We start from the raw sequence: 24,963 nt of genomic DNA, 5'->3' as shown, positions 1-24,963 counted from the left end.
AAGGTTTTGTTTATTCTAAGTTGCATGCAACGGTAGGGTTGAACTCGCATAAGTTTTACTCGTCTAAAATGATAAGGTTATCACCTTATCTCACATGAAATGATAACTTCTACGCACAAAAAATGATAGGGTTATCGCCTTATTTCACATAAAATGATAGCTTTTTAGCTAGTTCAGTGCATGAATAGTCCCTTTGGAATTCTTGTTTCGCGATCTTGGTTAAAAGAAACACATGAAATGTTAACTTCTGTTCATAAGTTACAATCGCATCATTGGAAAATAAAACCCTAGTCTTCCATAGACGCAAGTCACATGTGATCCGGTGCATTGGAAATAAGTACTTATTGTCAAGAATAAAAGGAGTTAAAAGCTATTTAGGGGACATCTATACTAAACGCACAACATTCATGATGGTTGGGAACTCCTGCATTGAACCGCACGAAGAGAATTGGAAGGATCGCATGCAACTAAACCGCATCTTAAAAGTTTAAAAGAGGAATCATGTGTTGTCATGTGTATAAACTGAGCTTGGCTGAAATTAGTGATTATAAGACCCTTGGTTGGGTTGTGAATAAGGCATATCCATTGCCTTGACAAACTGTGTTTGAGTTAGAGACTAGGATATCCTAAGGAAGTATAAGACAACTTACCAAGACCATTTGCTCTTGTTGAAATTATTGGGATTTCGCCAAGTCGGGGAAAGACCCAAGTTTGGGTGCTAGGTATCCGGAAGAAAGGAGTCACATCTTAGTAGTGGGTCACACAAGTGACCTCCGAAATGTTTGTGCTTGTACTTAGATACAATATTTGATTCTTTGCTCAAAGAACTAATTCAAGAAATACACTTAAATGCTTTAGGTTGAAAGCTTGGAGGGAGAGGCAAGAACAATTACCTCCGACTGTTTGCCTGGCCCTATCCAAGGGGGTTATTAGCCGCATCGGGTATATGGACCTAACCCGCCGCGAGAGGTCTCTCCGTAGATACTGCTTGGAGCGGGAGGACGCTTGGGTGCCAGGGGAGGCTCTATCCGTAAATCACTTGCCTCCGGATCCCGTACAAGAGACCGACGTGACTCGAGATAGGATCTCGAGGCCCTTGTACTAGTCTACAGGCGGAACTTGGACCAACGATCTATAGATTGCTGGAATGGCCTTCGGGCATGAGGTTGGATGTAATCTGGAATTATGATAAATAAAGAACAGATGATTGAAAAAAAAAGAAACTTGCTTGACATTGTTTTTGTGTCAATGCCTAAGTTACGTGAAGGAACCTGTGATTAATTGGTTTTAATTAAGGGAGGTGATTTTGCATGTCAAAACTTAATGTGTTAGGTAATTAGATAACTAAAGAAAATTGAGAAAAGTGCGGTGGACGTGACTCGTCCTACAGAAGGGTAGTCCCGGTTAGTTGGGAATTTTTCTCAAATGATGAGACGATAAGACAATTAGGACCTAGAGACTTGCGGGTAGGAAAGAAACCCTGACCCCAGGTTGATCCCAAGTGGGAATGGCTGGACTCTTCCGCTCAAGGAAGACTTGGGAGGACCTAGATCGCAAACCTTGTGTCATTCCCTGCGAGTGCCAGGCGAAGCCTTCTAGACCACCTTCTCGATGGGCTGCTAAGACATGTCCCGCAATTGGACAAATGGACATGTTACAAAAGTATACAACCTCATTCTTCTCATTCCCAATAGCATGAAGAGCACCATATTGATTAGGGTTGGAGCAATTATGGCCACATGGATACAATAAGAAATTCAGCATTGATCATGTTGTAAATTTTGGGCTGCTACTGTTGATCATTGCTTGGTCTTGTTGCTAATTAAGCTCCATCACAAGGCTTGAAATGATGGATTATACACTCCTGATTAAAAGTTTAGTAAGATTTAATCATCCACGAGCTTCTTGAGGCTAGTTACGGTGGATTCTCTATCTTTTTTACTGAAATCTCAATAAAATAATAAAGTTTTACAAAATTCTTCAAGATTTCATGGGGATTTTACTCCTCTAAGCTCTAAGAAGTATTCTCTTGCTTTAATAATCAAACATTGAATCATTATTCACTCTTCAAGCTTCATTCAAACCCCGGCTATGGATTTTATGGACAACAAGCAATACCTTTCTTAAATCCTTAAATTATCACGGGGCTTCTATTCAATTTCTTCCTAAAAGCTATTCTCAATCTTTAGCATGCATTAAAGATATAAGGTTAACCATTTTGGCAAGATTTGGAGTAGTTTTGTCTTTTAAATTTGGGAAAAATAGGGTTGGCACAAATTTCTTTGAATCTTTGATCAATTTAGGTTTAAATAATGGGGAATTATAAACTATTTTACTCCAAGGAAGTAATAGCAAGGCCACACCATGAAGAATTGATCAACATTGAAGCAACCTATCAAGATTCTTGGCATTTTCCTCTTCTTGGATGCTTGGATTGCTAATAATTTCTTAAATCTTCTTAAACTCTTGATTTTAATCAAAGATTGGAGTATTTTCATGGAGCATGGACTTTTCTTCAGCAATTATTGAAGGCATTTGTTCAAGAATGGCACTCTCAATAGCTATTTGGAGACTACAAGTGAATTTCATGTCAATGGAGGCTTCATATAAATTTCCCATCAACTATTATGATGGAATTTGATCATTCTTAGTATTTTTTGTCATCAAGCATCGAAAAAAGAACATCATCTACTCTTTTCTAATATTTCCATTTCCATTTTTTGAAGCATAGCCAATTGTTAAAGGACAAATTAAGTTGAGTACACCCTCATTGCTTGATTAAAATTTTCAATATTGATTGATTTAATTTTGATTTATAACCATTGAAGATTGCATTTCCATCATTATGAGCTTGATGATTCGTCCCATAAATTTATTTTCCTCCATTAATACTTCCCATGATTGATATATGAATGTAAGTACATTAGCATATGAAATTTTGAGTGATTTCTTACCTATGCGATTGGCAATCTCTAAATTTTGATCTCTTATTGATCTTATACCATGAAACACCCAAGAAATTATAAATGGTGAGTTTAGTAATTCAATAAGTCACTAATTATTGAAGGTAAATGTTTCTCATGCCTCTTTGATTTCATTGAGCTTTTAAATTCTTGCATATCATTGAATACCCAAAGCTTTATTTCAACCATATATATTATCCTTGATTTCTAGAATACTAGCACTGCTATGTATACATACCGACCAAGGAAAAAATTCAAATTCAAACAAAATAGCAAGACAAAAGAGAGATGACCACCCTACCTTGCTACTTAGGACTCCATAGGGATACATAACCTAGCTTGGAAGAAGCTTTGTATACCTTCTAGAGTTTCAAAGTTCATTTAGGTGCCATATGCACCATTTTGTCCCTCATTACAAGTGGTGGATCACATAAAACCACTTGGAAACGAGTGAAAAAGGATCAATAATTAATGGGACTAAAAGAAGATAAAACAGGTTAGTAAACATAAAGAATTATAACGATTTACATGTTTGTAAGTCATATATAGGTGGTTGGATGATACTTGCAATGTATATATGATGAATTTATAATGTATATATGATGAATATATATATATATATATATATATATATATATATATATATATATATATATATATATGAGAAAGACCCATGGTCATATTTGGTAGGACAAGGCTTAAACAATGTTACTACTACAGGTGTATATAAGTTGTTGTCTCATTCTGGATAGTCAGAAAGAATTAGTTGAAGAAATAGATATCTTGATTCCATAAGAAAAAAAATGTACTCCATTTAAAGAGATAAAGCTAGCTTCCATCCTAGCTAAGAGTTTTGGTAAATGAAATTGTGAATCAAAAGTTTTGGTCGTTTTACTGATAGGTGGCCACTATAGATTGCCTCTAGACAGTAAGACACGGTTTACTATTTTGACCCAGATCTACCCTCTACCTCTTTCCAATTTGGTATTTCAGTAAATATCCCTTACCCACATAATAAGATTTTTTTAGAGCCAATAACCAAAAGGATTGGAGGAGTAAAACTCAAGATATCATCCATTTACTGATAGATAATTCTTTACTACTACACCTATTCCTATGGCAAGAAACAAGAAGAAGGAGCACATGCTTGAGAATATGGAATGAGAATTTATTTGATTATCATGTAGAAGTTAACTTATCCATGAGGGAAACATGTTGAGATATCGAGCTCCACTCGTGATGCGCCAGGGTGACCGTTGTGTAATTATGTCATCGACTTGTCAGTTGCAGATGCGGTTGGTACACCGCCCATGAATAATAGCTACATGACAGCTATCCTTATCTACTCTAGTTCATGGCTCAGTTAGTATGCCACCTTAGTTAGTTGAGTTTGGTTTGAGACCCATATATAGGGTTCTTCTATTTCTTTGTATGAGAGTTCTTTTGGCTTACACAACTAAGAAGAGGAAAACTGTTTTCAGCCTCCACCTCTGTGTGTATTCCCCCATTGTGCAAGCAAGAAAGCTACAAGTGAGACTCCTTCCTTCTCTCCCACAATCTTGACATGGTATCAGAGCCTTGTTCGTGGTAAGGAGCTTAAGGAAGCAAGCCAAGCTCCCGGTGTTCTGGTAAGAGGAGCAGTGTTGCTTTCATTTTCTGTTTTGGGAGCAAGTCTCTGCAGCAGCACAGCCGGAAAGTGCAGGAGTGCATTGTCTCAGGTTGAGACGCCCTTCGCGGTGAAGCAAGAGGGCAGTATATGCTGCGGGTTAGGGCTTTAGCCTTTGGCGACCTTGTTTTTTGATTTGAGGCCATTTCGGGGCCTGTTTTGGACGCAGAAGTTTTCTGCACGTACTCAGGAAAAAGCCCTGTTTTATGCTGTGCGACCACTGTTCTATAGGTCGGTGAACAGTTACCACAGAAATTGCATCGTATGCTTGTGTGCAGAGACATTGGGAGTTACAGAATCATCCTTGGTTCCTGGTTATGCAAAATCGTCACTAGGAAGTGACTGTGTGGTCAAATACCACTTTCGCCAGTTTTGCAGATTTTCCCTTGTGAGGGTGAAGCTGTGTTTTTTGCAATGACATAATTTTTTGCAGTGTTCTGTAATGGCGTCTGATTCTCTTTCAGAGATTGTCACTGAAAAGCTTGACAAGAACAACTTCCAAGCATAGAAGTTTAGAATGACGAATTTCCTAATGGGAAAAGGATATTGGGAATTTGTTGCAGGAAATGAAGAAGAACCAGTTCTTCCTGATGTTCCCAATCAACAGCAAATGCAAGCATTTAAAGCATGGCATGAGAGAGCCAGGAAAGTTATGTACTGGCTGTCTATCAGCATTTCAAACTCTATGATTGTGCATATTCAAGATGCAAGTACGCCAAAGGAGGCATGGGATACTTTGTCAAAAATGTATAGCACAAATACGCAAGCCAGGAAAATGCAGCTCAAGCAAGAGTTGCACAATGTGCAAAGAGAAAGTATGAGCATCAATGACTACCACATGAAGGTGAAGAAGATTGCAGATGCACTTGCTTCCATTGGGTCGCCAGTGGAAGATGATGATTTAGTTTCTGTGACCTTGAATGGTCTAGGAAAGGATTATGCATAGTTTCGGACATCCATTTCAGTTCGTGAAAGTTTTCCTGATTTTGAGGAGCTGATTGCTCTTCTAATTTCTGAGGAGCAAAGAAATGGTGGTGCATCTTCTTCAAGAGGAACTTCAAAAGAAGCTGTCTTCTACTCAAATGCTGGAAGAGGTAGAGGTAGAGGTAGAGGAGGCCGATTTGGAGGCTGTGGTAGAAATCAGAATATGCAGCAAACTCAAGAAAACCAGTCCTATGGAGGAGGACGTGGTAACTCTAGAGGCAGGGGGAGCCAAAGAGGTCGTGGTGGATGGCAAAGAGGCCAAAATGCAAACAACAATGTTGAATGCTACTACTGTGGTAAAATGGGTCATATGGCTAAAGACTGCTATAAAAAGCAGAATGACATCATGAATGGAAAATTGCAACAAGGGAATTATGCATCTTCTAGTAGACAGGGTGATGACAGAAATGAGCATTTTTTTATGGTGCAACACATGAACAATTCTGTGACTAGTGCAGAAGAAAGCAACGATGTATGGTATGTTGACTCAGGTGCATCAAACCACATGATAGGTCATGCAGAATGGATGGAGGATGCAAGGAAAATGGAAAAGCCAGGATTTGTGGAGACTGGGGATGATACTGCACATCCTATTGTGTAGATTGGAAAAATTCATTTGTCTATGCAGGATGGGAAAAAGAAATATCTGCTCGATGTATTTCATGTTCCGAATATCACCAAGAATCTGGTTTCTGTTGGTCAAATGGTTGAGCAGGGCTTGCAAGTTAGATTTAATCCTCATGGATGCTTTGTTGAGGATATGAAAAATAAAGGTCGCTTGATAGCAAAAGGAAAGAAGAAGGGCAGAATGTTTACGTTGGATGCAGACATGTCTGAATTGAGTGCAGCAATGTTTGCACATGGAACCGGTGTAGTTGCAGATATTGATATCTGGCATAAACGCATTGGTCATGTTAATGTACAGTGACTTAAATCAATGCAGGCCCAAAATATTATTGCAGGATTGCCTAAATTCAAGGTTGCAGAAATGCATAAGGTATGTGAAGCCTGTCAGTTTGGAAAACAGGCAAGGAAACCATTTCCTAGACATGTTCAAGAGAGTGAGAAGCCATTGGAATTAATCCACTCTGATGTGTGGACTACTAAAGCTGCATCTCTTGGAGGCTGTCATTATTTTGCCACTTTTATTGATGACTATAGCATAAAATTTTGGGTGTATTTTATGAAAAAGAAAAGTGAAGTTTTTGGGCATTTCAAAACTCTTAAAGCTATGGCTGAAAAAGAAACAGGTCTACAAATAAAAGGCCTAAGGTCAGATGGAGGGGGAGAGTACCTCTCAAATGAGTTTGCAAGGTTCCTGCAGGAGCATGGCATAAAGCAGCAATATTCATGCAGTCATACCCCACAACAAAATGGAATTGCAGAAAGGAAAAACATGCATATTGGAGAGGTATCTCGTGCCATGCTCAATGAAAAAGACTTGCCAAATTTTTATTGGGCTGAAGCAGTTGCTACAGCAGTCTACATAATGAACAGGACTCCCACTGCAGCAATACATGGAATGACTCTAGAGGAGAGGTATACTGGTAGGAAACCAGATATTTCTCATTTGAAAATTTTTGGTTGCATTGCCTATGTACATGTGCCAGATGAGTTGAGATCCAAGTTGGATCCAAAAGCTGAGAAGTGCATCTTTATTGGTTACTCTCTGTAGCAAAAAGGGTATAGATGCTATAACCCTTCTACTCGTAAGTTTAAAGTGAGCAGAGATGTTGTTTTTGATGAGATGAATAGCTGGTATAAACCAGTAAATGTGATTGATGATGTAGATGCACAAAATGGTAATGCTGCACAGAATTCACAGTAGCAGTCACTAAATATTAGTGGACCTGGAGCATCCTCTAGCAGTGGTTCACATTCTTCGCCATGGACAGGCAGATTGAGATCAGGAGAATCTTCTCAAAGTAATGTAGATAGTGGTATGCAGGTATCACGAAAAGGAAAAGAGAAGGTTGATCAACCCATGTTTGATGTGAATGCAGGTCACTCTTATGTGGATGGTGAATCGAGTGGCTCAGAACAGAGCATTGATGATGAGATGGGTATTCCTTCTATTGTTGCACCTAGAGTAAGGAAGACCAGGGATATTTTGAGAGCACCTGGGAGTGAACCTACTTTGCGCAAGTCTACGAGAGCTAGGTATCCTGTGGATAGGCTGAAATATGATGGATTTACATCCATTCACTATGCATATATGGTCAAAGTGATACAGGAACCAGAACCCACTTCTTTTGAGAAAGCCATGGGAAAAGAAAAATGGGAGAAAGCCATGGATGAAGAAATGGATGCCTTGGAAGTAAATGCTACATGGGAATTGGTACCTTTGCCTAAAGGTAAAAATGCAATTGGCTGTAAGTGGGTTTATAAGGTGAAGCACGATGCAGATGGTTCTGTGAACAGATACAAGGCAAGATTAGTAGTCAAGGGGTATGCACAAACATATGGCATTGACTATGAAGAAACATTCAGTCCGGTTGCAAGGATGGCAACCGTAAGAGCAGTCATTGCTATGGCTGCATCAAAGGGATGGTCTTTACATCAGATGGATGTAAAGAATGCCTTCTTGCATGGTGATTTGCAAGAAGAGGTCTATATGGAGCAGCCACCAGGTTATGTGCATGCTATTCATCTTGAGTTTGTTTGCAGGTTGAAGAAAGCCTTGTATGGCTTGAAGCAAGCACCTAGGGCATGGTCTGACAAGATAGGACAGTATCTTGTCACTATTGGCTTTTAGATTTCCAAGGCAGATTTCTCACTTTATGTGAGAAAAACAGAGAAAGGTATTATGCTACTTGTCATTTATGTTGATGATTTGATTATGACATGTGACAGTGATGAAGATATCCTTCATGTGAAAATGCTATTGAAGCAGAAGTTTGAGATGAAGGATTTGGGAGAGCTGCGTTATTTCTTGGGCATTGAGTTGATTAGATCACCAAGTGGGATACAGCTCTTGCAGAGGCAGTACGGATTGGACATGCTGTCCAAATATGGGATGACAGGCTGTAAGCCTATTTCAGTTCCTTTGGAGCAGAATGTGAAGCTGAGCACAGATGCAGGTGGGCTTCTAGAAGACCCTACTATGTTCAGACGCATAGTAGGAAGTTTGATTTATATGACTATTACCAGGCCAAATTTGAGCTACGCTGTTGGATTGGTAAGTCAGTTTATGCAAACTCCAAGGAAACCACATTTGGATGCGGCTAGACGCATACTCAAGTATGTGAAGTCCACATTGCAGTATGGACTATTTTATGAGACTGGGGTTCAGATACAGTTGCATGGATACACTGATGCTGATTGGGCTGGTAGTATTTCTGATAGACGATCTACTAGTGGATATGTGTTCTCTTTTGGGAGTGCTGCAGTCACTTGGAGCAGCAAGAAACAACCTACAGTTGCCTTGTTGAGCACAGAGGTTGAGTACAGGGGTGTAGCAATGGCTGCATGTGAGGTAGCTTGGTTGCATAAGCTACTTTATGATATGCATCAGTCTACAGATGGGCCAGTTGTCATTTATTGTGACAACATGAGTAGTATACACTTGGCAAATAACCCAGTCTATCATGCTAGAACAAAGCACATTGAGGTGCATTATCACTATGTGCGAGAGAGGGTTTTACTAGGTCTTATTGATCTAGTTTATGTCAGCACAAAGGATCAGGTAGCTGACATATTCATGAAGGCATTGGGCGCAGAGAAGCTGTGCAAGTTCAAAGACCTGCTTGGTGTGCAGGAATTGGGATTGAGCTCGAGGGGGAGTGTTGAGATATCGAGCTCCACTCGTGATGCACCAGGGTGACCGTTGTGTATTTATGTCACCGACTTGTTAGTTGGCAGATGCGGTTGGTACACCGCCCATGAATAATAGCTACATGACAGCTATCCTTATCTACTCTAGTTCGTGGCTTAGTTAGTATGCCACCTTAGTTAGTTGAGTTTGGTTTGAGACCCATATATAGGGTTCTTCTATTTCTTTGTATGAGAGTTCTTTTGGCTTACACAACTAAGAAGAGGAAAACTGTTTTTAGCCTCCACCTCTGTGTGTATTCCCCCATTGTGCAAGCAAGAAAGCTACAAGTGAGACTCCTTCCTTCTCTCCCACAATCTTGAAAAAACAAGCCAAGGGAAAAATATTATGGGAAATATTAACACAAATGACGAGTCACATCAACTAAGAGATCCTCATGATGTGAAACCTAGAGTCTTGGACAAGAGTCTTCTTTGATAACGTTACTTCACAGCCTACGAATGGACCCACCCTCTTCTCAACCTAGCCCAGCTTCCTTAAGCCACCCAAAGAGGGATCCTCCTCAACATCCCTACAAGAAATGCAAGTGGAAGCCATGTATAGTGGCCCTAAGAGAAATCAAGAGGTATCAACACGTTTTTTATCTTGTCATTCTTCCGAAGGTAAGTTTCTTAAGACTTGTTCACAAGATTGTGTAAGATCTCTACAAGCCAAAGAGGTGGTTTTAGGCACAAGGTTAGGATAGACCCAATCACTTTAGAAAAGAATATCTTCGTGCTCTACAGTATGCTACAGAGAGGCCTTTTTGGTAGACTTGATGAGACTGATGCTCAACGTGGTGCAATACATATGAAGCACATCACTGTAACTCCCAAGGACTTCCAAGTTGTAATAAATCTTCAAGTAGTGAAGGATGCATTTGTTCTAATGGAATGAATATATTTTGTAATGTTATGTTTTTTTGGAATAGTATTCTCCTTGTGCACTAGACACGTGACTATATCCTAGTGCAAAAATATTGTACTTGCCTATTAAAAATATGAATTAACTTTTATCTCATCCTTCACTCTCAATTTCAATGTGCATCTTTGTTGTAGTTTTTCCTAGCACTATAAATTTCAATAGGAAAGACATGTGAATATTTTCTATTTCTTATTCTAGACTTTATTCTTGATACCTCTATATAGTCTATATGGTGTGAGGTTTCTTGAGGGCGAGTAATCACAATGTTCAAATTTTCAAGATTACTGATCCATCAATAGTTTTGGTGTAAGATAATTTTAAAAATGCCAAACTAGATTGGAATGCAATGAAATTTCACACACACCCCTGTTAGGTGGCCAAGAGTATAGCACTTTCTTTTCGGACAAAAAATAAAATATATTGGACTCTTGGCCATCTAATAGGTGCACATGTGAAGTTTTGTGGCATTCTGATAGAAGGTTATGGATTCATGATCACACAATGAACTATGCATATGAAGCTACATTAACCTGGTTTTTAAGTTTAAATGGGTCAAAAAACCATTCTTCTTTTCATTTTCACATCTTTCTTTCATTAATTCCTCCATTCTCACATCCCCAATCCCTATCTCTCCTCCATTCCACCCTCCTTGAGCTTACATGGCATGCACCAAGCAAGCTGCTCACCATTTTGCTATGACAAAGAGATGCCATGGCCTACTTCTTGGAGCACAAGGTGGATCCTTCTTTGGTGTAGCAATAGGTACTCCCCCTCAACCATAAAGACCACAATAGAAGAAGAGGAGATGGAGACTAGGGACTTTCCCTTCAAGAGATAAGGAGTGTCAAAATGTCACATTAGGATGAAATATATCCAAGTCCTTAACTAGATCATACTTCTTTATGGGGTTTACTAGCTTCTCTAATTGACTAGGGAATGGGGCAACACCCACTTTAATTTTTCCTCTTTCTTTAAGAAGTGGTTGCATTCCTAGTTCCTCTACCACTAGAGGTAAATCCACCTCTCTTATCTCCTAGACCTTTGGTCCTACTTTCTAGCGCATCTATGTATCCTTTTGTGGTATTGGGATGCTTTGCACTAAATTATCTTATACTATACTACTTTGTGGCTTTATTGGAAGCTTAAATTCTATAGTTCTTGTAGGTGGATCATCCTCTTTTAGAATAGACGGTTCTATTTTCGCAGCATGTGTAATTGTGACAAAGTCTAATTCCACCAAATTGAATGCAAGTTCTTGAGCCTCCAACTAATTATCCATGGTATTAGCCTTCATAGGGGCTAGTGGACTAGGACATCCTTTAGTAGTGTGGCCTTCACCTTTCCATTGACTATATAGGGGCTTGTAATCTATTGACCTTCTAAGGTTTGGAAAGTTTGGTAAGGTATGACCCTTTTCTCCATATCTATAGTGTTCCATTTTTTACCTATGATCAACTCGTGATTGTCTTCCTTTGTAGCTTTGAGAGAAAAGTCTCATTGGATCAAAATTAGGTCCAAATTCTCTAAGCTTTAGTGTATGTCTTGGGTTGTCATTTTGGACTCCAACAAACTAAATATTGATTCCTTATATTTTTTCCTTCTTTCAAGCATCTCCTTCAAGGAGAGTAAATGTCCTCTGTATGGTTTTTTCTTAGGTAATATGAATAGAAAGCTTTAGGAATGGTGGGTTTTTGGATACATTAAGTGGGTAAGCATCTTGCTTTTGGTAGCATTTTTTGCACTAGGTATTAGACCTTTATGATGTCTCAAACCACTCCTATTGGATTAAAGACACTAGCAATATTTACCTTCAAAGTTTGTGGGTGCTCTATTAATGCTAGCAATATTCACCATTAGAGTCTGCAATTACTCCATTATCACATCCATTGATTCCTTCTTAATATTTCCAATTAATTTGGATAGGTAGTCCTTCAAACTTTCTCCTATAGATACATTTGCATTGGGATTTTGAGGTTTTCTATAATCATGGCATAGATTGGTTGGGTTGATGTAGAAGGGTTTCTTCTTTCATTCTGATTTTTAGAGCTCCTATTTGGACTATTGGCCAACGAATTCCAATTGGTAAGTTTCCACTATTGTTGCTACTTCAGTATTGGGGAAACTATCAAAAGATATAACTGATGTGGCTAGGTCATAATTGGAGGCATAATTGGAACCATTGTTAGGTTGGAGCACCATATTGAAAGTTAAAGCTTGAGTGAAAACACACAAGCAAAAGCAAAGACCTATGAGGATGGAGCAAGAGAGCAAGAGAGAGACATTGCATGTGGAAACTCCAACAGTCACAATGTGTAACTAGCTTTCCCTTATTCAATAGTCACTAAAAGAATAAAGAATAAAGTAACAATGATGGGTTCTCGCCACCTATAGTATACAGATGTGTGATCACTGTGTGTAAAATAATATAGGGTAGTGTAGGCATAGCTGCCTTTACCCCCAAACAATAACATCCTAGTTAAAGGTGAATGTGCCTCTAGTGATGAGGAGAAAAAAAGTTAAAAGTGAAAGTAAAAATGCACATAAAGTACAATAGAATGAGGAATAGATGTCATCTCATCCTATGTCCATCATCTTCCTATAAGGAAGGCAAAATGTTCCATTGAGAGCCTTTTAGTGAGCAAATCTGTACGATTCTTGTCTCGATATCTTAACAAGATCAACAAATTTTTCCTCTACCATCTTCTTGATGAGTGATAGAGCATCTCAATGTGCTTTATCTTTGCATGGAAGATCTATTCTTGGCCAACTAAACACTCAAAGAATTTGAATGTAGTATAGGAGTAATAGTAATATGAAGGGCCTAACTCCAAGGTCTCCTTGCAAGTCTCAATGACTGCAATATACTCTAGCTCAGTAGTAGATAAGGCCGTGCATTTTTTGCATCCTGGACATCTAAGAAATAGCACCTCCAATCAAAGTAAAGACATACCTAGATGTGGACTTCTTACTATCTGCATGTCCTATATAGTTAGACTTAATGTAATCCACAATTGTAGTATCTTGACCACCATAGCAAATGTTCATATCTATAGTACCTGAAAACTCATGATACCCTTCATGGTGTCCCAATGTAACGATCCAAGTATAGCCATATTGCATGCCATACCTCCCAATAAAAATGCTATGTCTAGATGAGTGGCTATCATGTCATATATCAAACTGCCCACCGTAGATGCATAAGGGATCTTAGCCATGTCTGCCTACTACTCATCTGATTGGGGATAGTTTTATTAACTAACCTTCACATGGGAAGGTAAAGGATAACCAATAGGTTTAACATCCTACATTTGGAAGCACTCGAGGGCCTTCTGTATATAGTCCTTTTGTGTCAAGTAAAGGAGTCTCTTAGAGTGATTGCATGTGATGTGCATGTGAAGAGTATGTAAGTCCTATCCCATGTCCTTCATCTCAAAGCTCTCCTTGAGCTTACTTTTCAAAGCATCCAGCCCATCATGAGCTCTCCCAGTGATCAACATATCATGCACACAAAGTACCAAGATAATAAGGCCATAAAGGTTTTTTCTCAACTCACACATTACATATTCCTTGTCTTTTTTCTCAAAGCCCTTAGGTTTCCACATGTAAATCTCATTATGTAGGTTCCCATGTAAGAAAGTTATCATTATATCCATGTGACAAAGGTCCAGATCTAACTACACAACCAAAGCCAGTACTTAAGTGTAGGGTAGTCATCTTGACCATAAGACAAAATACCTTAGCAAAGTCAACACCATGCTCATGCTAGAATACTTTGTAACCAATCTAGCATTATATGCTAGCTTTGGGCATCCCCAAGGGTACTCTTCAACCTATACACCCACTTGCATGGCAAAGTATGCTTTTTACTAGGAAAAAAAAACAAATCCCACAAATGATTTTTCTACAACGATTCATACATTCACTACATGACCCTTTCCCAAGAGTGACTATCACCTCTGTGCATGGTCTCATCATAGATAATAGGCTCACCAACATTTGTCACCATAACATAGTCCATGGAGGGTGCAAATAGATCAAGTTGATGTCTATCTTTAATAGACTATTAAAAAAAAAGTTGTGGGGCCTATACACTTGTCCAACATCATGATCATGGGCCATTAGAATATCAGCTATAGGTTGTCTAGTTGGCTATATAGTGATAAGATGCTCCTCTTGTAATATCACTTTGTGTACCTCAACTACCTACTCATGCTACTTATACATCTTCTTCTCATGGAAAATAACATCATGGGGGACTATGGATGACTTTCCTAGCCTACAGATCCCATACATAATAGCCCATCTCATCTACATCCCCGTAACCCAATAATGATATATTTCATTGATTTAAGATCCAGTTATTATATTTGTCCTTGGGAACATGGAGAAAAGCCTCATATCCAAAGACATGCAAATGAGGACATAATGGAGGTTTTCCAGACCATATCTCCTCTATAATATGAAAATAAATAGCAGTATATAGGAATCTATCTATTAAGAGTATGGTGATACTAACTACCTTAGCCCAAAAATATTGTAGTAAGCTTGCCTGGCAAAGCATACTATGGACTCTCTCTTGAATTGTCCTATTCATGTGCTTTGCAATACCATTCTAGGGTGGAATGGGGCAGTCAATTGATGTTTAATACCTAGATCATCACAAAAACTGCTCAAATGCTTTAGAGACATATTCACCCCCATTATCTAACCTTTGGTATTCCTGTCTATATCGAGACTAGTTCTCAATGAGAGCAAACTAATGCTAAAAGATAGCCAATATATCCAATTTATACTTTATGGGGTATGCCCAAAACTTATGTGAAACCACATACATCAGAATGAATAAGAGCTAGAGGCTCACCCATACACATAATGCTAGACTTCTTCTGAGAATTGCATGTCTACCTACCATAAAGATAATGATCACATAAATCAAAACATTTATAGTCAAGGGATGGAAGATATTGCAAGTGAGAAAGCATTTTTGTTCCTTTTAAGGATATGTGCCGCCCAAGGAAACAATGCCATAAAATTACATTTGGTATATCAACCACAACCAAAACATAGTTAATAAATCTAGATACAAGCAAGGAATAGAGGCTGCCAGCCTTGGTATCTCGAGCAAAGACAAGATTCCCATAGGTAACCTTACATGAAGAATCACCAAAAGATACAAGATACATTGCATTATCCAATTGTCTAGTAGAGAGTAGGCTTTTGGTCAAAGCTAGAATATGGAATATATCCTGCAAAACAAAAGCATTGTCTAAAGCAAGCTGTAGTCTAACATCACAAATGCTAATAATATCCAATGTTCAGTCATTTCCTAGTCTCATAAAACCTATAGTGTTATGATATGAATCAATCCAATCCTTATGTAAAGTAACAAAAAAATAAGCCCCTGAATCAAGCAACTAACATTGATAAAAAGTGGATGAGGCATTAGCCAATTGACTAGCATCAAGAGAAGAAGCTTCCAGGATGCAATCATTATCTAACTTAGGCTCTGCACTACATTTATCTCTTCAATATTTACACTAGACTTACTAGCACTACAAGGAAAGAGAGGTATAGCGACGGCAGGTAGCGATGCAGGAATAGCGGCGCCGCTATTTGCGTCACATTTGCGATGCAAATAGCAACGCCCCACAGGGAAAAAAAAGAGGGCCGAAACCCGAGTGCGTTTCATTTCGCTCATTTTTGTGAGACATTTTGAGAGGGAGAGCCAGAGAGAGAGCGGCCGTTTTGCATAGAGGGTGAGAGAGAAAGAGGAAGAAGGCTTGCCGCTGCCACCGTCGCCACCATCACCATTTGCAAAGGAGAGGAGGAGCCGCCATAGCAAAGAGGAGCCACCAAACCCTCACCATATCTTTACAGTGAGTCCATTCTCTCTCTCTTTTGCTTGTTTAGGGTTTAATTTGTGTATATTGGAGGGAGAGAAAATGGGAGAGAAAGAGAGGGAGAGGGAGAGGGAGGGAGAGAAAGAGAAAGAGAGGGGGAGAGAAAGAGAAAGAGAAAGAGAGGGAGAGGGAGAGGGATGGGGAGGAAATGAGAGAGGGAGAGGGAGGGAGAGTGCATTATCTCTCTCTTTTACTTTTGCTTATATGAGTTGTGTATATATATTGAGAGAAGGAGAGGAAATGAGAGAGAAAGAGAGGGAGAGGGAGAGGGAGAAAATGGGAGAGGGAGGGGGAGGGATGGAGAGAGAGAGAAAGAGAGGGAGAGGGAGAGGGAGAGGGAGAGGGAGAGGAAGGGTGAGAGGGAGGGTGAGAGGGAGAGGGAGAGGGAGGAAATGGAAGAGGGAGGGGGATGAAATGAGAGAACGAGAGGGAGGGAGAGTGTATTCTCTCTCTTATTTATTTATTTTTTGTATAATTCAACGAATAGGTTTATGAATGGAGTTCAACGAATGCATGTGCAAAATAGGTCTACGGATGGAGTTCAACGAATATCAGTGGATTCACGCGCATGGAGCCACATTGACTCTACCTTCCTAGGCTTTGCTCGAGAGTTAAGGAATCCTCGGCTTGGTCTTGCAATGGATGGCGTGAACCCATTCGGTCTGCGCTTAACTTCTTATAGTGTGTGGCCTATAGTCCTTGTCAACTACAATATCCCTCCATTGCTTTCTACGAAGAAAAGACATCTCATCCTTAGCTTACTCATCCCCAGCCGCTACAAAGTCAAAAATATGGACGTGTATCTTCGTCCATTAGTCGATGAGCTTAAGATTTTGTGGGAGGAGGGGGTCATCGTGCAAGATATGAGCAGGCGCGATGGTCAGCGGGTCAGCCAATATTCAAGCCATTCTCATGTGGACGATGCATGACTTTTTGGGATTCGGAGAGTGCTCAGGTGAGAAGGCCTCCATTCTCATTGGTAATATCTATATTTTATCTCGTTCAAGCAAGTATTCACTGGGTCGTGGTATTGGAACAGGTCTGGTTACCTCAGGTTATCATGCATGTCCATTGTGCAGGGCACAGTTAGACTCCCAAAGGTCATGAACCATAAAGAAGATGGCATATCAAGGACATGCTGCTTTCTTGCCAGAGGATCATGAACTCAGGGAAGGTTTCCTTGGATGACCTCCAACACATATGAATGCCGCAAGCTGGTAGGAGCTAAAAATGGTCCATGCGGAATCACATCCAAACGGAATGCGAAGGTTCTTAGTTTTCTACGAGTTGCCATATTGGACCCACTTATAGGTCAACCACTTGTTGGATCCCATGCATATTTTCAAGAATGTGGGAAGTTTGCTATGGGACCACATCACAGGAAAGAGAGACACTATAGGGGCACGAATGGATTTGAAGGAGGTAGGTAAGATGGAGGCGCTTTGGCCGCAGCTGAGTGCTGATGGTTGCCGCAGCTTCCTCGCACTCCTTGGGTTTTGTCCACTAAAGAAGAGCGCATTGTGAAGCAAGTAATCAAGTTTATCCGCACTCCGACAGGTATGATGCATTCTCTTAGGTCTGCATTTTCTAAAGACGACCAATTATCAGGGCTAAAATCCGATGACTGGCATAAGATATGTCAGGTTTGTACTACAAATGGATTGTAATTGGCGTGCACATTTTGCTATTTGGAGTGTAGCCATTATTCATAATGCTTTCTCATTTGTGGCAATTTGTACTACAGATCACGATCACAGGATGTCTTACTCCAGAAATACGCGAGCCATTTATAGGTTGTCGACTTTGGTGCAATGGATCTCACAGAAGGAGATTAAGATGTCCTCTATTAAATTCGCGAGGCAGGGAACAGTGGAGATGATCTGTCTCTTTGAGAAATACCTACCCACTAGCATGCTCACAATACAAATCCACCTTCTTGTGCATCTTGTAGATGAAGTGGAGGTTGCTGGACCTGTCCATATGCGATGGATGTTCTTCTTGGAGCGCTTCATGAAAACCTGAAAGGCTTTGTGTGACAATGAGCTCGGCCAGAAGGTAGCATGGCTGAAGGTTGGTTGGTGTCTGAGGCGCTAGTGCATATTTCACAATGGCTACCAGCTGTGGATCCAGACAATGAAATGCTATGGTTGCTGAAGGATGATGATAGACTAACTGGAGATGAGGTGGTTGGAAATGGGGTAGAAAAAAGAATGGATGCCTCAATGGAGGAGAAGGTGAATCGCTTTTATATGTTGCACCATGCCTCTATGGAGACGTGGCTTGCCAAGTACCAGATCGCTAGGCAAGATTGAGAGGAAGCGCGAGCTGAATTCCAACATAGTATGCATCATCGATCGATTCAATATCCCAAAGGCATGGAAGAGATGCCACGGTTCATGTCAACACGATGGTTGCATGGAGCTTTGACCGCAGCATCTCGTGAAGGGACTGAGGTCTCAATGGAGGAGTGGGAATTCTCGAGGGATGTAGTCCAAAGGTGATGAGGGGTTTAGAATCTATCGTATTTAAATTTTATATGCGACATCTAATTTGAGTGTTTCAATGTACAATACAAAATATATAATGTAGCGTGGTCACGCGGATGACATTTTCGCGTGGAGCGTATTGACAAAATGCACTCCACAATGGACTGTGGTATCATGGCAAGGTTCGAGCAAGAGAGCCGGCGACGAGAAACGGATCCAAACACGGTTGTGGATGAGATGGAGTATTTTGGGAACTTGCAAAGTATTGTTACGGTGGATTACCGTAGCTTCTCCATGATACTATTCGATGTGCAATGATTCAAAGTGGTACTTGGAGGAGCTGGAGCAACAGTTTGACGAGGTCCATCTGGATTCCTAGAAATAGATTCCGAAAAAAAATGGACGGATTTGTGTGACATCTTTGTGTTGCCAGCCCATTGTGAACAAGTGCATGGACTTGTTTGTTTGCTAATTGTATTATGACATGGTTTATGTCACAATGGTTTGAACTCTCTTATACGTGTTTGTGAACATGTAATCTTCTATCTAAACCCCCGACAACCTTGATGGTGGTATGTTATATCTTCAACTCCCCGAAGTGCGAGAGTATATGATCAAAGCGATGTTTGGAGTATAGATGAAGATAATATGCAAATAGAGGGGTCGATATTGCAAGGGGTGGAGGCCGTCGAAAGCTTGGAGCCAGCATCGGCTAATAATGATGGAAATACAGGAGTCCAAGAATTCTTTGAGAACGAGGTGGACTTATTCTTTTGTGGTGACATGTCTATCGACCTTCCAGTGTATGCGGAGTTCTGTCAAGAGATTAACATGGGACCATAGAATACTTCATACTTGGAGCATCCACTTACTCAATTCGTTGGCCAATCGCTTATAAGGGTACATAAGATATGCATTTTAAGTGAGATTTTTAAAAAAAGGATTTATATTACTGTGCTTTGTATGATTTAAATTGATTATTCTAACATCATTTTTTGTTTGTGTAGAAGACATTTTCAGGATGAGTCGAGGGATGAGCGATGAGGAGTTATAGGATATCTTCACACGCATGTCTCTAGACCAGATCGCGAGATTCAGAGATATGGCAGACCAGGAGCTGTCTCGGTCTTTGTCAAGGCGCTCTGTTAGTTCTACTTTAGCGCGATCGGATGCTTCAGCTTCGAGCAGACAAGCTCGACACTCCAGACTTGGGCCAGAGGGAGAGAGTGCTTTGGGGTCAGGGGGATGCTGCAGAGATACAGAGACAGTGAGCCCACGGTCGACACGGGATACAAGTGCGACTCCTCGCTCTCGTGGCCCTTCCAGGGAGCGTGGCTCAGGCTCAGGTGGATGCTGTGGAGGCAGGACGCGGTGTCTCTGTCTCATCGTTCAGCTGGAGTTGCGTCACCTCAGGGATTTGTCACACCTGTGGGGACTTCTACTCCAGTTACTCCGGCTTTTGCTCAGCCGTCAGCAGGGTGCGCCACTCCGAGAGATATTACCCCGGTCGGTACACTGGATGCACAGGGGTCTCCTAGATATGCCTAAGAGCGTGGACACAGATGGGAGAGGACCCATCTTAAGCAGACTCGTGGGGGATATGGATATCTAGTCGATGGTAGGTTAGGAGCCATCATCATGAATGATGAGGGGAGGAGGGTGATGGCTCGCATGAGAGAGTTGTGTCAACAAGTTTTTCAGCACAATGTCTTGGATTATTGGAAGAACATACCGGAGGGGAGCAAGGACTACATAGTAGCATCCTTGGACGAGGAGTTTTCGGTTCCAGCCTCAGTAGATAGATTCTCTACAGGCTGGATGATGGATTGCATGCTTGCATACATGTTACACAGACGATCCGATGCACGCAAGGCAATCAAGAGTGGGCTACAAAGCACGAGTGGTTAGATGCAGACGATTGGCGCCAACTAAGGGAGGAGGCTACAAATTCTCCAAGACGTTGGAGTCAGCAGTGCAAGGCAACGAGGGCACGACTCGAGGCTGGAGTGGTCCATCATCTTGGGAGTGGCGGCCATATGACATATTTGGAGGACTTTGTAAATTTTTCTTTTGTTTTGCTTGTTTATTTTTTTGCAATATTCTTTGTACTGACAATCATGTTTCTAACAGTTAGCATTTTGTTTTCTTTGCAGCACTCCATTACAAATCGCGATCCGACTAGCCTTGAGACTCGATATGCAGAGAGGCATGGTCTTACTTCATTAATCGACCGATTGTATAGACGCGACGGCCCTGTAAGTCACTCATATTTCTTGTCTGTAGTTATCATGTTTAATTAGAATGCATTATTGTATGGTGGACTAATGTATTGTTTCTTTTTCTGCAGAGTCCGTTCGATGCTCCTTTGCGGCAGGATGAGCTTTCGGGGGACGAGGATATGTAGCTCGCCCTTGGATCCCTAGAGCTCACACACCTTTATTTTTGAGTCGCCTGATCTATGTAGACATTTTCTATGTATTAGTGATATCTTGTCATGATTTACCAATCGCTTATTATGCGATCATGTATTTATTTCAAGTATCAGTGTTATGATTTTAGTATACATTGTTTTTGTTTGCAAGCGCATTGTACATAGTGCAGAGACTATTTTGTATGGATCTAATAAAGCACACAGTGCTATATGTGGTAGGGCAGCTTGCCCTGCCACAATTTTTTTTTCCTTGTTACCGTCGCTATTAGCATCGTAAATTTTACTGCTCGTGTCATTATTGGCGTCGTTATTTATGGCGCAAACCGACGCTGATAGTAACGGTGATACCGACTGTTCTATGGCATCACCAATAACGATGCTTTTTGCGATGACGGGGGCAAATTTTGTTATTCGCATTTTCATTGCTTTAAACGTCGGTATAAGGCCTATATCTTGTAGTGTAGGGGACAATGTTGTAATCATCAAATTTATCTTGCACTTTGTCCTTGCCTTTTCCCTTACACTTGTCACATTGTGTATCTTATGGCATTATGGCCCAAAATGACCCTACTTCCCATAGTAATGACATGTGAGAGAGGACTTATAACCGGTCATAACATACTAAGAGATTACCTACACGAGACTGAGATCTCTATGAGTCTCTATAATGGCAATCATTACCACTCTTACTATCATGTTTGTCCCTAATAGTCAATGCATGAGAACTACTAGCTATATCCACATTCTTTCTATTTATCTCCTTTGTGAGTAAGGCATCCTCAACATCTTGGAGTTTCAAACCATCCTTAGGTATATTAGTACACATGGCAATACGAAAAGTGTCCCATGACTCAAGAAGTATGATAGGCAAGAACAAGAGAGAAATATTATCCTTAAACTCAATGCATGTGAAGTCAACTAGCTGAAAATCAAGTGAAACTCATTCAAATGTGTGGACACACTAGTCCCTTCCTTCATGCAAAGGTCCATGAGTTGTTTCAACCAATATATCTATGAAGCAAGACTTTTCTTATCATAAAGATTATATATATTCTCCCATAACTTCCAAGTATTATCCTCACATGCCACAATATTGAAATAAACCTATTTTGAAAATGATAACATTTAAATAGTGGATTTACATTTCCAAGAATCTTGATCAATGCCTTTGGGATTTATCCTCTTGGTTTTCAAAGACCTAGGCTACTTCTTTTGAACCAATACTTGCCATATCTACATTTTTCGACAGATGAAGTTTATGCCATCAAGCTTTTCAATATTAAAAATAGCACTATCATTCAAAGAATTGACCACAATGACAATATGCCAATCTAAAATCCAATGTAGCCCTATCATTTGAAGAATCGACCATAATAATAATATATCAATGTAAAATTCAAGAGAATGGGCTGCTATAAATGACTAGAAATCAGCCCCCAAATCTTAGCCAAAACAAAGGCAAAATAGAAGGAAAGAACAAACTATAGAGTGGTCCACCAACTACAAGCAATAGACTACCAAAGTACAATATTTTCTCTCTAAGACAATGCTAAAATTATAACTACAACAATACTAAATTAAAGGCAATAGTATATGTAAATCCAACTATGGTCAAATTTCCAAGAAAGCAATCTCCCATTGCTATGGATATTTGAGTAGCAACCAGGATACAAAGAATGCAACTAGTAGTGACTAAGCATAGACCACCGGTACCAAAGAGTGTCACAAACTCAAATTGTTAATAAGCCATACATCCCATAAGGATATACATCACTCAAAAACTACTAATATAGAGGTAAGTACTGATGTCCTAATGAGAGCAGATTTTAGGAGCCAATTTTAAAGAGCAAAAGTAGTGTGGGAGGTGTAAAAGAGTAAATTTTCATGAAAAATGAAATGGTTGTGGATCAAGGAGCTCGAGTCTTCCTACATGCATTTCAATGTTAGGAATCCAATGCAAGCATCCATTTGTCAATATAAGTCTATTTGACTCTCCATTTGATGGACACAAGGTTTAGCATTATAAAGTAGCTACTAGATTTGGAAGTCAAAAAGCATGTGATGGAGGCTAGGGTGATAGATTTCAACACCAAAATGTTTTTTCATCTCGTTGGATTGGAATTCTGAGATTTCCCTTTGAATCAAGCCGAAACCACTTCATGCAAGTAAGAAACCTAACTTTGAACTAGTTATTTGGGAGCTTATTGTAACCCTTGATTAGTAAGAGGCAAAGAAATTAAGAAATCAAATGAAAAGGGGGAAAGGGGGGTGCAATTTTTTGGAGCCTTCTCCATCCCCCCAAAAATGGCAATTTTAGACCTACAAATTTTCCATTCTTTCTCCTAGGTATTGGTTGCATAAATTTTTTTCTCTCCATTGCTCCGATCTGTAACATCCCCCATGTGCCCCCAAGCCTTCCCCCCATAAGAACCCCCCCTTAAAGATTTTTTTTAAATTTAAGGAATTTTTTTTTACTCTCCCTCTCTCTCCCCCTGCCGTGTGCATGGCGGAGAGAGAGAGAGAGAGAGAGAGAGAGAGAGAGAGAGAGAGAGAGAGAGAGAGAGAGAGAGAGAGAGAGAGAGAGAGAGAGAGAGAGAGAGAGAGAGAGAGAGAGAGAGAGAGAGAGAGAGAGAGAGAGAGAGAGAGAGAGAGAGAGAGAGAGAGAGAGAGAGAGAGAAGTAATAAGAGGGGGCATGTAGCCCCCCAGATGGAGGGTGGCACCACCTTTCCCCCCCCCCTTACCACCTCCTCCTCCACCATATAAGGCGGCCCCCCTACTACGACAGCAACCTCTCCCCCCTTCGATTGTAGCAGCAGGTCCTCCCCCCCCTGTGCTTTGCCACCTTCCCCCCCTTCCGTTGTGGCAATAGCAAGAGACCCCCCCGGGCTTTGGTCAGGACCCCAAAGCTTCGCAGTGGACAGCAGCGGCCCCCTCGGGGCTTTCATAAAAAATCTCCCCCCCTCCTCATTCGTCAAGCGGAAGAAACCCCCCTTTAAGAGAGAGAGTGAAGAAGAGAAGGAGGGAGAGAAAGAAGAAGAAGAAGAGAGAAGAGAAAGGAGAAGGGGAAGAAGAAGAGGAGAGAAAGAGAAGGAGAAGAAGAATAGAAGTAGAAGAAGAAGAGGAAGGGAGAGAGAGAAGGAGAAGAAGAAGGAGAAGAAGAGGGAGAGAGAGGGAAGGAGAAGAAGAGAAAAAGAACAAGAAGAGGAAGAAGGGAGAGAGAGAAGAAGAGGAAGAGGGAGAGAGAGAGAAGGAGAAGAAGAGTAGAAGTAGAAGAAGAAGAGGAAGGGAGAGAGAGAAGGAGAAGAAGAGGGAGAGAGAGGAGAAGAAGAAGAAGAAGAAGGTGAGAAAGAAGAGAACTTGAAGAGAAATCAGAAGGCTAAGCATGAAGACTCGTTTGCGGCCATAAAGAAATCAAGGACACTCAGGTTTATGCAGATGCATGAGACCAGAAGTCCGTGGATGGCTCGTGACACCTAGCAAGACGACATTGACCACCCACTCAAAAAGGGTGTCCTCTAACCCTTCCACTATTCTATTGCTTATTGTTCATGGTTTTTCTTCCATACTTAAAATGCATGATTATGAAAAGTCAAGTGCATGAGTTGCATGAAATATTGACTAGCCTAGTACATGAAATATTATTGCACGAAATATTGCAAATACGGGATGATTGCATGGGAGTCAAGTGGACAAATAGAATGGATTCTGCATGGATTGATGCACATGAAAAATAAGGTTTTCATAAATTTTTACATAAAATGATAGACCTTCGCATAGAGCATTGCTTAAATTAACAA

General features: G+C 40.5%; 1 long non-coding RNA gene across 1 annotated transcript; it reads left to right on the top strand.

Moving 5' to 3' along the window:
• The first annotated feature begins 20,476 nt into the window (after positions 1-20,476).
• On the top strand, positions 20,477-21,198 carry LOC148040933 (uncharacterized). The gene is made up of 3 exons (XR_015692285.1): positions 20,477-20,791; positions 20,888-20,989; positions 21,082-21,198. It is a non-coding gene; the product is annotated as an uncharacterized LOC148040933 (long non-coding RNA).
• The last annotated feature ends 3,765 nt before the right edge of the window (positions 21,199-24,963 follow it).

Source organism: Lygodium microphyllum, chromosome 1 (assembly GCF_053477565.2).
Source record: "Lygodium microphyllum isolate KBCC chromosome 1, Lygodium_microphyllum_v1.1.10, whole genome shotgun sequence".
In the NCBI taxonomy this organism is placed as follows: domain Eukaryota; kingdom Viridiplantae; phylum Streptophyta; class Polypodiopsida; order Schizaeales; family Lygodiaceae; genus Lygodium; species Lygodium microphyllum.
Note: the sequence above shows the minus strand (reverse complement) of the source record. Positions and strands in the feature narration are given on the sequence as shown.